This window comes from Lepidochelys kempii, chromosome 11 (assembly GCF_965140285.1).
Source record: "Lepidochelys kempii isolate rLepKem1 chromosome 11, rLepKem1.hap1, whole genome shotgun sequence".
Taxonomy (NCBI): Eukaryota; Metazoa; Chordata; order Testudines; family Cheloniidae; genus Lepidochelys; species Lepidochelys kempii.
Genome location: NC_136390.1, coordinates 75,134,566 through 75,148,575, shown reverse-complemented (window position 1 = coordinate 75,148,575; position 14,010 = coordinate 75,134,566). Strand labels below are relative to the sequence as shown.

General features: G+C 46.9%; 1 protein-coding gene across 8 annotated transcripts in view; it reads left to right on the top strand.

Annotated features, from left to right (window-relative positions):
- The window catches only part of SH3BP4 (SH3 domain binding protein 4), a 138,246-nt gene that overhangs the window by 37,099 nt on the left and 87,137 nt on the right, over positions 1 to 14,010 (top strand). For 3 of the 8 annotated variants that reach the window (XM_073306873.1, XM_073306875.1, XM_073306874.2), the window contains exon 2: positions 1,389 to 1,658. The exons of 4 other annotated variants lie outside the window; for them this stretch is intronic. The gene's annotated coding sequence lies outside the window, so the exon portion shown is untranslated. Of the gene's footprint in view, positions 1 to 1,388; positions 1,663 to 14,010 lie in introns of all 8 variants that reach the window. One more of the 8 variants, XM_073306876.1, reaches the window with a different exon arrangement.

Below are 14,010 nucleotides of genomic sequence, written 5' to 3'. Positions count from 1 at the left end.
AGCCAAGCTCTCAACCCTCTTCAAGGCGGGCTGGGCCCAGAGTGTCTAAGAGATCTCCTGAAGCTGTGGGGTGAGGACTGTGAATAACAATTCGGCTTCACTAGCACCAACGGTGCTTCAGGTGAAAAGGGTGAAGCTCGTCTGTGCCGGGGGTCGGCCCCCGCATGAGGAACCAGCTCCCACAGAAACCAGGGCCAACCCCGAACCGCTCCACCTTCCTCGTGAAGTGCGCATTTGAAAAATGAGCTCAAAATCCCTCCTGGTCATGCAGTTCTTGCCCTGCTGAGAGGATGAGGGAGAGAATGAACCACATGTGATGGGCATTAGTTGTGTCACTCAGTGCATGATGGGACGGCGCTCGGGTACTACCTTGAGGAGGGTTGTCTGAGAACCTGTATAGACTAGATTGCCTTCTTTATTGGAAGGCAACTCCACAGAGCAAGAAACTCAAGCAAAAAATATTTTACATGTGTGGGGTTTCTTGTCAACTTCAAGCATATTTTAGATGTTGCTTTAGCTCTGCCAGTCTGTATTCAGGAAAGACTGACTCTGGGATTTAAGCCCTGACTTGGCATGGCCGGTGCCTAACTTGAAGCACATGAATAGTTCCACTGAAGTCTGTGGGATCATAACTAGCTGCCCCCAGTTGCGGGCAGCCGATGAGCCTGTTTGTGCCCCTGTTGATGTGAACCTGAGAAGGACCGAGGCTAAACAGTGAAATCTTGGGGCTTGTCGACATGGGGAGCTAAGCTGAATTTACAGCGCTTTAAACCCCTGCGTGGAGACGCTGTTGCAGAAGTAGTGTCCATAGTTCAGTTTAGCCTAATTCAGTATAAGCTAAAGGCAGCTAAAGCCACTTCACTTCTGACATGAGGGCATCCTCATGGTTCTAATGAGATTTGAAGCACTGTGAATTCACACCTTTAGTTAGTTTGGCTTCACTCCCCTGGGAGTCCTCCTTTTAGAAGCAAGCTTGTCTCCATTTTCTTTTCCCATTTAAATCTAACTTTTATCTGATATCCTGGCCTGTGAGGAGACTTAGAAGCCCTTACGCTGTTTCCAGGGTCTTGTCAGGTTTGCTAAAGAAACAATGCACGTTTGTTTTTGACAGTGTACTGCTGTTACTGGTAGGTAAGTGCTGCAGGCAAAACCACATGGGTAAAGGCTTGTGTGCACTTGGAAACTTCCTGACATAGCTATTCTGGAATAACTCCCTGTGTGCAAGCTCTTATTCCAGAATAGTTTTTCAGTAAATTCCCAAAGGTAGACAAGCCCTTAGTCAGCCAGAAGCAGACTGAAGGTAAACCAAAATAATCCTCACTTAAACTGAAATCAGATTGGCCGCTCAGACTTTTGCACTTGTTGACTACATCTTTCTAAAATTACAGCTTAAACTGAACTGATGCATCTTTCTGGAGACAAGCTTTTGGGATTAGCCCCTAAGGTTTGAATTGGAGAGCTCCTCAAGCAATGCCTAAGGCTGAGGGGAAGGAATGAAATCCAGAGAGGACTAAAACTTCTGCTCATCAGAAAAGCTGTGGAAAAGGCAGCCTCAAAGGTGCTGATTTGTAAATGGATCTCGTGACTCTGTGGTTAATGAGTGAACAATAATACTGAGCAGCATCTGCCATCTGTAGATGTCCCAACAGTTCACAAAGGTGGGTAAGTGTCTTCATCTCAATATATACAAGTAGGTAAAGTGAGGCACGGATTGCCCAAACTGTTACACAGTCAGTCCCAACTCAGAGCCAGGAACTTAAAAAGCCAAATCTCCTGAGTCCATCATGTGCCGTAAAACTTTCAGCTACCTCTAGTGGAAAAGAAGCACCGTGGGTGGGATCCCAGATGGCATTCTTTATGTAAGGGGGATTTTATGAGCCTCAATGTCGCACACCAGGCTGATGAGCATTGCTTGTTGCATCTAGCATGTGTTGATGGCACCTGGGAATCTTCGTGTTTAGAGTGGGGCTGCATGGGCAGAGCAGTGAACTTGGAACAAAGTCACTTACCCATAGTCAGTTAGATTCGCTTCCTTCCTGGCCCATCATCGTGCGTTCACGAGAAAACACTGCTAGTTATGCCAACCAGTTAAGGTACTCGAGGCCCAGGTATAGCCAAAACATCATCTTGCAAATGTAACGATCAGTGTGGCTCACTTCAAGGTGCTATTTTCAGAAGAGATGTGATTAAAAGTCATGTTTGGATTAGCTTTTGATTTAAACACATCTACTGTCCGTTGTCTGAATGCCAAATAGCCCTGGCTCAAATATAGAGGACAGTCCCTAGCAGTATTTGGAGTAGCTGTAGGTAGAGTGTAATCCACTAAAAGATAAACTGAGATCAGTACCTGGAATAATTAAATCGTATGTAAGAACATTAAATCAAGGTTAAGCTTTTAAAGAAGCTATTACTCGACTGAATTTTTTTTTCCTGTCTGTTAATCCAAAAAGGTTTATTTGCCAGCAAGAAAATGAGAGGTAAATTGAGAACGCATAGTGTCCAGATAAACCATCCAGGAGATGGGGTACCAGTGCAACCTGTGGACCAAGACTTTAAGAAAAAAGGGTCCCTGAGCCTATATCTCGACCACTCGTTTAGGTGTCTGGTTTTCAAAATTGCTCGGCATCCAGCCCATCACCCCGTCCGCCCCCCACACCTGCTCGTTGTGCCTGTCTGAACTCGAGGTGTGTTAGTGATGGGTGATCTCTGATGGCATAGAGAAGGGCCCAAGTTCAGATGTCAGCCCAAACCCATCCTGGATGGTATGTAAAGTAAGGCTTGGCCTACACTTAAAAGTTAGGGCAGCATAACGATGGCATTTGGGTGTGAAAAATGCACACCCCCGAGTGACACCGCTATGCCAATCTCCCCTCCGGGGTATTTGCAGGTGGGTCGATGGATGATTCTTCCCATGACCTAGCTACCACCGCTCGGGAGGGTGGATTACGTACGTTGATGGGGAAAACCTCTTCCATCACCGTAGGAAGTATCCCCCCTGCAGCTCCGTCGCTGTGTTGCCATAGCCCCTGTAGTGCAGACACCCGCCTGAGACCGGGAAGCTGATGAGAACCGGTATTATTTCAGTGCTTTCAGTCAGGCCAGAGGCTCTGAGGCCAGCCTTTCCCAGGGAGCGTCAGCCTTTCTGATCCCCTGGCAGTTGTGAGTTAAACTGTTGTGTAAACCCCCCAGATGCTGTTTCTGGGCAAAGGTTCAGCTGGAAGGAGGCTGCGAGGAGCTGCCTGACAGCCGCTGCTCCTACGTGGGTGCTGCTGTGGCAGTGTTTGTTGGCATTCATCTAGCTTGAGAAATGCTGACTGGAGGCCCGGTGCTAGCAGTCTGATTCAGCAGAAACGTGCTCTCGGGAGGCTGGTGTGACACTCTGCTCTTGGTGTTCCTCGAGCCCGCTGCACGTTTGGCCCTTCGTTTCCTCGTGCCCTATGGTAGACTGTCTTTAGTATCCCTTAGCGCATTTGAAGGGAGCGTCACTAAAAGGAGCTCGCTTTCTCTCCCTGCCTGTCAGTGTCCATTAGTCGCTTGCTTGTGGGTTGCTTCCTCCATTGTGCCTAGTGTCCAAAGTAAGGACAACAGTGCCTTGATGAGGAACAGGCTGCTGGCAAACATACTTTCTTGGAATATGTCCCATCCTTTTGTGGGAGTATCTGTCTGGGAACGAACCATGTAAGTGATTAGGGAGAACAGTCATTGATAGGACAGTGCGGGGCTTTTAATAGCTACGTGGGCACATTACAAACTCACTGAGGCTTAATGAGGATGGACATACTGGGAGAAATATAGCCCAGAATGAAAGGGGTCTCCCAAACCCATTGGGATTGACCAGTGTGGTAGGTCTCTGGGCAGCGTAAGTGCCATAGCCACATGCTTAAAATCCTAGAACCATGGGGTTGGAAGGGACCGCAAGAGCCATCTAGTCTAACCCCCTGCCAGGATGCGGGGTTTATGTCATGTCTAAACCATCCAAGACAGATGGCTGTCCAGTCTCCTCTTGAAAACCTCCAGTGAAGGAGCTTCCATGACCTCCCTAGGCAGTCTGTTCGTGTCCCACTGTTCTCACAGTTAGGAATTTTTTCCTGAGATTTAATCTAAATCTGCTCTGCTCTAATTTGAACCCACTGCCTCTTGTCCTGCCCTCTTTGGCAAGAGAGAACAATTTTTCTCCATCTTTTTTTTTATGGCAGCCTTTCGAGAATTTGAAGACCGCTGTCATGTCCCCCCTCATTATCTCCTCTTTTCCAAACTAAACATACCCAGTTCCTTCAGCCTTTGCTCATCTGGCTTGTGTTCCATCCCTTTGATCATCTTTGTCACTCACCTCTGGATCCTTTCCAGCTTCTCTGCATCCTTTCTAGAGAATGGTGACCAAAACTGGACACAGTAGAGTAGAGCAGTCTGTAACCTCGCGTGACTTGCATGCTGTGCCTCTGTTAATGCAACCTAAAATTGCACTTGCTTTTTGCAACAGCATCACATTTGCAACTGCAGTTTTAAGCATCTGAGTGACCAGAGCCCAGTGAGGGATGCTTTCAATTCTCTGCACAAACAGCTATAAGGCATCCAGGTTTACAGTGACAGATACGATATGAGTGCGGCAGCAGGCTTCTTCTCATCAGACGTTTAGTGTCTGTAGCCTTGGGCTGAAATACACATTGTGGCCATTCTGAACTTTCACGATGCCAAGAAACAGCCTGAAGCAGGGCTCTTGTCCAAGCTCCTGAGCAAAGACCAAATGAATCTCCGGGGGGGGAGTACTTAACCTGCGAATCTTTGACCAAAAGGTTGTTAATGTTAAAGAGGGCTTGTAAGCCAAGGTTCCAGGACACTGATTATTCAGCCATCATTGAAATACTTCCCTGGCTATGCATACAGCCGGGGGTGAGAATTTATGACGATGTCTTTTTAGAATAATCACTGTTTCCATAGCTTCAAGGCCATGCATGCAGGTGTGCATGCACCCCAAAGGGGCCGACTCTGTGCATTGTTGTTCAGGGTCTTTGCTAGTATCGCCAACAACTGAGGAAACTGTCTGCAGAGGCTGTAAATGTCTTCAAAGATTAGACACCGCAGCAGGAATTATGGCCCGCTGGATAGGGCATAAAATGGGACATCAGGAATCCTGGGTTAAAGGCCTTGCTCGGACTGATTTACTTTGGTGTTAGGCAAGTCAATTAATCTCTGGGCAGGATATTCAAAAGCACTCAGCACTGCCCAAATGCTGTTCCTGTTGAAGCTGGAAGGAGTTCTCGTGCTGACCTCAATGGGAGCAGAGTTAGGCCATCAAGCGCTTCTGAAGAATCCCACCCTCCGTGTCCAAGTTTCCTTGTCTGTAAAAATGTGGATAGAGATACTTATTTTACCCTCTTCTTGTAAAGTCTTTTGGGGGACTGTGGATTATAAATGCTCTATACTCAGCATTTGTGTGTTCATTGTCAGTCGATAATTCCAGCAAATTCCTAGGGCAAATTTTTAGCAGGCTAAGACAGGTGTTACTAGGTGGTGCTGTTACACTTAATTCTCCATGTTTCTTTCCTCTGTGTGTGAACAAATGGTTAGTCTTGGGAAGACATGCTGTGTATTATGCAAGATTCTCAGTAGAGGGAACTGTGCAAGCAGCAGGGAAGTTTGCACTCTGCCTTGGTCTCTTATTAGAGTGAATTCTTGAGGTGAGGTTGCTTCCTAGGAAGTGGGCACAGGAGCTTGGCTGAGGTTCCAGGAAGCAGTGGCTTCCTGCATGCTGTTTGTGACTGCCTCTGTTCCAGGACTGCTGTATGTTTGTAAATAAAGCAACTTCCACTTAGGGTACACCCAGACTCCACGTCACTGACTTATCCTCTGCTGGGGAGCTGACTTGTGAGGTCCTGGATGCCTGCTAATGCTCGGCAAAGGACAGTGCTGGTGACAGAAGGGGTAGTACGACCTTCCTGTGGACATGGAAGTTTTTGTGTATCCAGGGAATCAAAGCTGTGGCTGCCAGTGGTATTTAGGATTTCAGTACCTGCTGATCGGTATTGAAAACAGCTGTGGGCACTAGTGTACGCAGGCATCTGAAAGGGTTGTTGGTTTTTTTTGAGTATTCTATGTGCTGGGCACCTCCCCTGCAAGGAAGGTAGGAGATCCTTATCCTGAGGAGCGTACAGCTCTGATCTGACAGGACTGCAAGTGAGGGTCATGAATGGACAAGGAGAGGAGGAGGATGGTCAGAGCTCCCCTTTCCTCCGTAGGGTGTGGCCACGCCTTCCTGGTTTGATTCCTTTGTTAAGAAACAGTCTTCGTTTCGTGTTTGGTTTCTAAGGGGTGCGGCAGATGGAAACTTTCAAGGGGAGTTTGAATGCACCAGGTGAGGTGGCTTGGATAGTAGGCAGGGGGGATTGCAGACATAGGAGGCGGCATGGAAGAAGCTACTGAGGTGCCTGTGGAAGGAGGAGGTGACAGTTGGGCATCCTGGATGAGACTGGCTGCAATGCCGAAGGAGAATAGATCAGAGATGTGAGCGGGGCAGGCTGACGCAGGGCTTTGAAGGCAGGGATATTTATCGCCTGGTGCCCGGTGGAAGCAATGACCCTAGCCAGTGCTTAATAACTCTAAAATCATCCAAAGAAAATCTGTTTACTCTCTGTTTACTCTCACTCTGCACCCCCAACATGTACTTTCCCAAACACCCAAGATTGTAGGAAAATCATGGCCTGGGCAATGCTAGGTCTGAGTTTTACTAGAGCATCCTGGTAGAGGGAGGAATAGCTCAGTGGTTTGAGCATTGGCCTGCTAAACCCAGGGTTGTGAGTTCAATCCTTGAGGGGGCCATTTAGGGATCGGGGGCAAAAATTAGGGATTGGTTCTGCTGTGAGCAGGGGGCTGGACTAGATGACCTCCTGAGGTCCCTTCCAACCCTGATATTCTATGATTCTAAGTAGCAGCTCAATGAAAATCTTCTAAAAAGAGGTTAAAAAACAGTCGCTTAAGAAGTGGCTGGAGCTGGGAGGGACCTGTGGTTTCATTTTAAGCTTGTGGGATGTAGAGATCTTCTCCAAATGGATCTGAATTCTGAAAGGGTTTAGAGGGTTTACAAAGTTCAAGCTCCTTCTTCCTTTTAAACCCACCTCTCCCCCCAAAAACCATTCCAGAAACCACCTGCTCCACTCCCACAGAGCCCCCCCAGATTCTATGCAGCTAGAGCCCTGTGCCACCAGTAAGATTTCTGCAGGCTTCATGGCCTTGTTCAGAGTTGGTGGTGTTGGAGAGGATGATCCCATTTTTGAGGAAGTGGAAAAAGGGAGTTGTTCCCTCTTCTACCCTCTGAGGTTTCCATGAAATGGCTCTTCCTGTCACTTGCTGTGGCCATGATAAATCACACGCCCACCCACTAGCTTGGTTTCCAGTACGACTTCATTGTGACTGAAAATAGCTCATTGTTGGAATGAAATGAGTGACTTTCCTAGCGTTTCTCTGAAGCTGTTTCCACCTATTCTCCATGCCTGGAGTGATCAGGGGGCTCAGTCTGGCATCCCAGGCATGCAGCTGGGTGAATCTCTAGTGCTTTCTCTTGCATACCTTCCCCTTTCTCTCTCAACGAAGGGGCTGGTTTCCCAGCCTTACTGATGGGAACAGGCAGTGAGCTGCTCTCTATTGTGACAGCGATTTGTCACAGCTAAGCATGGCCTGCTTCTTTTTACCAAGACAAAGCATGGCCTGCTTCTTTTTACCAAGACAAAGAATGTGTTCTCTGGGGGAGATGGACAGAGCTCTGAACCTCTGTGACTGAACGAGTGAAATCCACCCTGTTCCAGTGTTGCCTGATTTAGGGTGTGCTAATATTAATTCAATTGATCTATTTTATTTTATTTTAATTGATATTAATTAATATTAGTTAGTATGGGTCTTATGCTCGCCAATCTGGTTGATCAGAAGATAAAAGTTCTTGTTCTGAGTCAGGCTCCACAGAATTTACAGAGGTCCCTTGGGGGTATGACGGGAAGCTCACACTGAGACAGATATGGCCTTAAAGACTTTTTATTAAAATCAATAATAGAAAGTAAGTGGTAAAATAACCAGAGTTACAAAGTTGCATCCGACGAAGTGGGTATTCACCCACGAAAGCTTATGCTCAAATAAATTTGTTAGTCTCTAAGGTGCCACAAGTCCTCCTTTTCTTTTTCTGGATACAGACTAACCTGGCTTCTACTCTGAAACCTGTCACCTTACCTGATCACTCTCGTTACAGTGTGTATGGTAACACCCATTGTTTCATGTTCTCTGTGTATATAAATCTCCCCACTGTATTTTCCACTGAATGCATCCGATGAAGTGAGCTGTAGCTCACGAAAGCTTATGCTCAGATAAATTGTTTAGTCTCTAAGGTGCCACAAGTCCTCTTTTTCTTTTTGCAGGTAAGGTGAGCTATTACCAGCAGGAGAGTGGGGTGGGGGGCGGGGGGAGAAAGCTTTTGTAGTGATAATCAAGGTGGGCCATTTCCAGCAGTTGACAAGTAAAAGAGTAAATGGACACAAATCAGACGTCAAGAATTTTAACATTCAAAAACCAGTTGGAGAACACTTCAATCTCTTTGGTCACTCGATTACAGACCTAAAAGTGGCAATCCTTCAACAAAAAAACTTCAGAAACAGACTCCAACGAGAGACTGCTGAATTGGAATTAATTTGCAAACTGGGTACAATTAACTTAGGCTTGAGTAAAGACTGGGAGCGGATGGGTCATTACACAAAGTAAAACTATTTTCCCCATGTTTATTCCCCCCCCCCCCAACTGTTCCTCAGACGTTCTTGTCAACGGCTGGAAATGGCCCACCTTGATCATCACTACAAAAGTTTCCACCCCCCTCCCCCCTGCTGGTAATAGCTCACCTTAAGCGATAACTCTGGTTACAGTGTGTATGGTAATACCCATTGTTTCATGTTCTCTGTATATATAAATCTCCCCACTGTATTTTCCACTGAATGCATCCGATGAAGTGAGCTGTAGCTCATGAAAGCTTATGCTCAAATGTTATGTTAGTCTCTAAGGTGCCACAAGTCCTCCTTTTTCTTTTTGCGGATACAGACTAACACGGCTGCTACTCTGAAAATTGCATTAGTGCTATTCAAAAGATACATACTATAGTACAGTATTATATGCAACAAAGCTTTGGTTAATATACTCACACCCTTCCTTGATAACCTGGTGGTAAGAGACACAGGACAGCCTTGCCGTTCAGGTTTCTCAATTCTTGAGTGAGGGATGCAGTGCTTAGACGAAACTAATGCTAAGAGCTATTAAAGAGAACTTAGGGTTTACTTGACAAACTTAAACTTAAAATCAAAACCTAATAAACTAAGAATAAAACTTAGGGAGACCAAGCTTAGCCTAGTTCCCTTGAAACTTAGTTTAAAAAAACAAGTATAGCCTACTAATAGTAACAGGTTTCAGAGTAACAGCCGTGTTAGTCTGTATTCGCAAAAAGAAAAGGAGGACTTGTGGCACCTTAGAGACGAACCAATTTATTTGAGCATGAGCTTTCATGAGCTACAGCTCACTTCATCGGATGCATACTGTGGAAAATACAGAAGATGTTCTTATACATACAAACCATGAAAAAAATGGGTGTTTACCACTACAAAAGGTGTTCTCTCCCCCACCCCACTCTCCTGCTGGTTTGTATGTATAAGAACATCTTCTGTATTTTCCACAGTATGCATCCGATGAAGTGAGCTGTAGCTCACGAAAGCTTATGCTCAAATAAATTGGTTAGTCTCTAAGGTGCCACAAGTCCTCCTTTTCTTTCTACTAATAGTAGTAGTCCTAGTAGATAGATAGAATAAAATAAAATAGAAAGGAGTGAGTGAAAGTAAGTAAGATAGAGTAAGTGAGAATGGAGTACTCTCTCGAGGTGGGTCACCTCTTTTATAGGGCAAAGTGCCTGAAATCCTTCCTCCTATGCCCAAATTTCATTCCTCGCCCACAAAAGGTTACCCCATAGACTAGTATATTTGTGCGTATTGATGACCGGTATATACGCACATAAGTTTCCTTGTGGTGTACCTGTTAAGTCTGTGGGTACAACATTGAAAACCTCCCCCCATGCCATTCTCCATTGTCTGTTGGTCTAGATAAAAGGTCATAGACGAGTGTGGATACTTATCTATTTAGGTAACAAGATATAGGTCAACTTCTTTTCTGGGTAAAAGGTCTTCATATAGATGTGCTAACTTTGCCTTTGCTTAACATACAGGATGTGACCTGTAGGTCTCTTGCATTACAGCCAAACTTACTTTAATATAAATCTATAAACCTATTACAATAAACCTAATAGTTAAACTATAAGAAAAGATCGGTCTATCGATATATATAATATGCAAGTAAGCAGGTTAGTCCTATAGGCTACACCAGGGGGACCCAGCACTGCAGAGGTTCAGCGTCGCTTAGCCTGTATACGAGCGTACTGCACCCAAAGGCTAGTGCAGAGACTCCCGAGAGAGAGCGGGGCTGTGGAATCCTCTGGGGGCAAACAGAATTCCTTACCCAGGGCTGCCTGGGGAAGGTTTTTACTGGGCTGTGAGTTTTTAGCCTTTGTTTGTGTATGGCTGCTCATTATACACCTGACTCAGCTGTATTTTGAGGGATGGAAGGGTACCAAGCCAGTTTTGGAAGTGCTGGGATCAGATCACTCGCAGGCCTTCTTTAAACATGTTGGGACAGGTGGCATATGAACACTTCCAGCTGTAGAGCAGTCTTTCTCACACGGGGGGGGGTCCCGATCCAAAAAGAGGTTTCCAAGCTATTGTAGGGGGGGTCACGAGATGGTGTGGTATTGCCACCCTTACTTCTGTGCTGCTCCGGGTAGAGGCGCTGCCTTCAGAGCTGGTGGCAGGAGAGCGGCAGCTGCTGGCGGGGCGCCCAGCTCTGAAGGCAACGCCACCCCAGCATCAGTACAGAAGTAAGGGCGGTGTGGTAAGGTACTCCTGCAACCTCCTTCCCCACCCCCAGCAGTGTCCTCTATGTGAGACCTTGAAATATGCTCGCCCTGCTTTACACTTTTTGAAAGGCTTCAGTGCCTTTGACCTCAGGGATAATTATTTATTTAGTGTGTGTATAGTCGTCTAGCCAAGCGATGGCATCTTCAGTGGCGTGATGCAGCTCTTCTAGGTCACTAGGCTATTGTCTTCTGGGGGTAATGATTACGTGCTTCATTTAGTGCTCCTATGAGTACGTAGAGTAATTTGCTATCACTTTTTTTGGAGGGGGGTCGTCAAAGCCTGAAATATTTTCAAAGGAGGGCCCCAGCAAAAATAGCTTGAGAACCCCTGCTGCAGAGACTTTTTTTGCTCTGGGTGAGCCGTGCCCAAGGCTATTGTCCTTCTCCTGAACCGTCCTTAGCACTTGAATTTGTCCCCTGCCCAGCTGCTCACAGAGCTCAGGGGAATAGCACGCTTGGTGAGAGTAGAGGAGTAGGCATCTCTGGGCTTAGTTTTGCGGGGGGATAGGGAAGGTTCCAAATGCCCGGCACCATGTAGAGGCTCTAAAAGGAATGTCTTGCTTGGGCCAACTGTACTGAATCTTCTCTGATTTCGTTTTAAGCTAAGCAAGTTCAGGCCTGGTTCAAAGTGCTTGGAGAGGTAAGAGTGTAAACCAGCCAGTTCGGTAGCAGAGATACTGGGATCGTTGCTTGCTTTCAGCTCCCAGCGACTACAGAGTCCGAAGTGCAGCATGAGACCTGGGCTTGATTCCTGCTCCCTAGTATTTCCATGACTAAAACGACGACTACGTAGCCTGCAGCCATACTTTCTCCATGCTGTGATCTTGTCAGAGCTCTTAAGCTAACCGAGATAGGGCCTGGTCAGACCTTGGGTGGCTGACTTTCCAAGGGAAAAGACAAATCAGAGGCGCACCATGATTGCATTCCTCAATGCAGCCGTATTTTAGTCTCCATTTAGAGGCTTTTCTGTGGCACTCATCCCTGTAGTCACCGAGCAGCTCACATGCATTGATAAAGCTGTCCTCCTACCCCATGAGGCAGGGAATTATTTTTAAACCCATTATACAGATGCAACACTTAAGGTTGGCCAATACTGAACACTCAGGTCAATATAGCTACAGCGGTGAGGGGGAGGAAAAATCTTCATCTCTTCACTCCGTAGCTGTGGCGACCTACCCTCTGGTGTAGATGCAGCCAGGTCAATGGATGAATGTTTCCATAGACCTGCCTGCTGCCACTCAGGGAGCTGGAGTTCTTACAGCAATGGGAAAGCCACTTGTGTCACACAAAATTCAGAGGGAACCATTGACTGTGCTCCTCCTGTCTAACCGCTTTGATACGTGGAGGAGTCGGGGTCTCTGAACACTCAGACTAACAAGGGGCTAATCAACACTTCTGCCACAGAGTTCTTTCTGTATTGTAGGTGAGAACTGCGTCCTATAGTCTACCTTCTTTGCGTCAGTGCTAACTATATGTCCCCAGGTTAGGGTTATAATAGATGCAGGGTGTGGAAGCGCGATTAAGAACAGCCTGTGGTTAGCTTCTCCACCCCATCCTGCTGAATGTAATTGTCTCCTCCCGATGCACCCTGATGGGCGTGGGGATGATTCGCACAACAGTTGTTAATTTATGCCTTGCAGCAGCAGATCCAGGCCAGATGCCTCTGCTCTTCTTGTTACTTTCCTGTTAGCTAATAATCGCACATTGGCAAGCGCTAGGCCCAGTCTGCACACAGCGCAGGGACGGGGTAGGGGTGGGGTTGGGACAGGGAGGTAGCTCGTTCCACAGTCTCTCACGATCCCTTGGAGCAAGGCATCTGTTCACTTGGCGTGGGCACAATAAGAACCCACCCTCTGTTTCCTTTCTTGGAGCTTTGTCCCAGTTTCTGTGGCTTTTCTTTTTAACAGACCAGTTTCTGGAGTCGCACGTTTGCTGTAACTTCTATTGATTCAGTTTTTCACACTCAGGCCTTTGTGGGGTCACTTGGTATGAACAGTGCTCCTTAGACGTCCCCTCTCTTCCTAGTCGGGAGGGATGTCCCCTACGTGCCTACCTGTCCCCTGGGTGCTAGGGATTCTTAAGGGGCCCTGCTCCCCAGAGCTCCTAATGTTGTGGTCTCTGTATCAGCGGGAGTCTGTAACTTCCCTTCAGGAAGCCTGCCAACAATACAGCGGTGCATAGACAATCCAGGAAGTTTTTGGAAAGCGTAGGGGACAATTTCCTGGCGCAAGTGCTAGAGGAGCCAACTAGGGGGGGCGCTTTTCTTGACCTGCTGCTCACAAACTGGGTAGAATTAGTGGGCGAAGCAAAAGTGGATGGGAATCTGGGAGGCAGTGACCATGAGTTGGTTGAGTTCAGGATCCTGACGCAGGGAAGAAAGGTAAGCAGCAGGATACGGACCCTGGACTTCAGGAAAGCAGACTTCGACTCCCTCAGGGAACGGATGGCCAGGATCCCCTGGGGGACTAACTTGAAGGGGAAAGGAGTCCAGGAGAGCTGGCTGTATTTCAAGGAATCCCTGTTGAGGTTACAGGGACAAACCATCCCGATGAGTTGAAAGAATAGTAAATATGGCAGGCGACCAGCTTGGCTTAATGGTGAAATCCTAGCGGATCTTAAACATAAAAAAGAAGCTTACAAGAAGTGGAAGTTTGGACATATGACCAGGGAAGAGTATAAAAATATTGCTCGGGCATGTAGGAATGATATCAGGAGGGCCAAATCGCACCTGGAGCTGCAGCTAGCCAGAGATGTCAAGAGTAACAAGAAGGGTTTCTTCAGGTATGTTGGCAACAAGAAGAAAGCCAAGGAATGTGTGGGCCCCTTACTGAATGAGGGAGGCAACCTAGTGACAGAGGATGTGGAAAAAGCTAATGTACTCAATGCTTTTTTTGCCTCTGTTTTCACTAACAAGGTCAGCTCCCAGACTGCTGCGCTGGGCATCACAAAATGGGGAAGAGATGGCCAGCCCTCTGTGGAGAAAGAGGTGGTTAGGGACTATTTAGAAAAGCTGGACGTGCACAAGTCCA